Raw genomic sequence first — 2,234 nt, 5'->3', positions numbered from 1 at the left:
GGGCAGTGTTTCATTCTGCTGTGCATAAGGTCACTATGAGTCAGTACCAACTTGATGGCACCTAACAACAACAACAACAACATGCACGTGCAAGTTGGACAATAAATTAAGAAGACCATAGAAAGATTGATGTATTCGAATTATGGTATTTAAAGAAGAATATTTAAAGCACATGGACTTTGAGAAGAACAAACAAATCTGTGCTTGAAGAAGTCCAGCTATATACTCCTTAGAAACCAGGATGGTGAAACTGTCTTAATATGGATACAGTATCTGGAGGGACCAGTTCCTGGAAAAGAACATCACTCTTGGTAAAGTAGAGGATCTGTGAGGAAGAGGAAATCCTCCAATGAGATGGATTGACACAGTGGCAACAGCAATGGGCTCAAATGTAACAATTGTTGAGTATGGCACAGGACTGAGCAGTGCTTCATTCTGATGCACATAGGGTCACTATGAGTTGGAGCCCACTCAACAGCACCTAGCAACAACAAAACACACACAACTCTGTAATTTTCTCATGTCTCTTTATAGCTCACTGGCCACCTCTTTTCTCTGTCTTTTTCTGCATATGCAAAACAGTTGCAATCTTGTCAATTCCAACTCATATATACAATCTCCATATATATAAAACCTTTTTAAATGGTGGATTCAGGTTTCTGTTCTCATACTTCTTTTATCATTTTTTTTTCTCCAATTCACTTCCTAGATTGTTTAATTGAGTTCTATGGCTTTAAAATCATTTTTTTTTTTAATTTAAATATCCAAAATTTCATCTATAGCTCAGACGTCTCCACTGAAGTTTAAACTTTTATATTAACTGCCTATTCATCATCATCTTGTTCCACTGCCTGTCTGCTCTCAGATTCATTTCCTGCCTTTCCTAGTTCCTTGCATTCTGGTTTCCAGACAATTATAGCCAATGTACAGCACTGGCAACAGACTGGAAATTCAGAGGAAAATAAAAGCTGAATTATTTCCTCAACGCTCATTCTCTTTCCTGTGGGGTCTCAAACAGCAAATGATTCTTCTCTGCTGCCTAACCTCTTCATGAACTATCCATACCTCCATGGTAACAGCGTCAACTGGGAAGCTGCCATCTTGACTCTGTATCCACAATGTCTCCAGTATTTTGGATCTGGAAATACGACCTGTTTCAGTGACTCCTTCAGAACAAAGAGTAGTAGCTATCTTCTGATTTAAAAACCTTGACTCCTATCTGTCTCTTATGCCTTACCATCAACAAAATGATCTGGCTTTTTATTAAAAATATAGAGAGCATGATCATTTCTTACTACCACCAACTATAGCAATTTGTTCCAAGATACCTGAATCATTGCAATTGTTGTTGTTGTTTAGTGTTGTGACTCATAACAACCCATTAGAGGATTTCCAAGGAGCTACTGGTGAGTTTGAACCACCGACCTTGTGGTTCAAACCAACCTTGCAATCCTGTGCTTATCCTACAACACCATGCCAGAAGTCATTGCAATTGTTGGTGGTGATGGAGGTTATGTGTCATGGAGTTGGTTCCAACTAATAGCAACCCTGCATAGGGTTTCTGAGGATGTAAATCTTTACAGGAGCAGAAAGCCTCATCTTTCTCCCATGGAACTGCTGGTAGTTTCAAACTGCTGAACTTGAGGTTAAAAGCCTGACTTGTAACCACTGCGCTAGCCTCCTAAAACACCTAATATACATTAATAGAAGTCTTATTAAAATATAGACCAGTTGATGTCACTTGTTTTCACATAATCATCCATTTTTTCAATTTACTCAGCGTTAGCTTATAACGCCATATGTAACCAGCTGCTTTTATCCTCATTTCACTCACTGTATTTCAGCTACTCTGGTCTCCTTATCATGATTTTTTAATTGCTTTCCAGTCTTTGCAGTTTTTATTCCTTATATGTGGAACCTCCTTCTCCCAGATATTTGAAATTTTTGGCCCTCTTCTCCTTCAAGTGTCTAATGGTATCACTCCATCAGATAGATCTTTTCTAACAACCAATATTAAATTCCACACCTCTAGACTACCCATTGCTGGAGAAAGATATCATGTTTGGTAAGGTGGAGAGTCAGAGAAAAGGAGGAAGACCCCCAGTGAGATGGACTGGCCAAGTGGCAGCGTTGTCGGGGACCCGCCTCGACATTGGGGTTCAGTTCACGAGGAGAGGATACCTGACGGCGATTCATATATATCCAGAATACACAAAAGGAGACAAAGGAGACAA

The sequence above is a fragment of the Chrysochloris asiatica genome, unplaced genomic scaffold (assembly GCF_000296735.1).
Source record: "Chrysochloris asiatica unplaced genomic scaffold, ChrAsi1.0 scaffold00225, whole genome shotgun sequence".
Lineage (NCBI taxonomy): Eukaryota > Metazoa > Chordata > Mammalia > Afrosoricida > Chrysochloridae > Chrysochloris > Chrysochloris asiatica.
The sequence above is the reverse complement of the archived record's forward strand: the minus strand, read 5'-3'. Positions refer to the sequence as shown.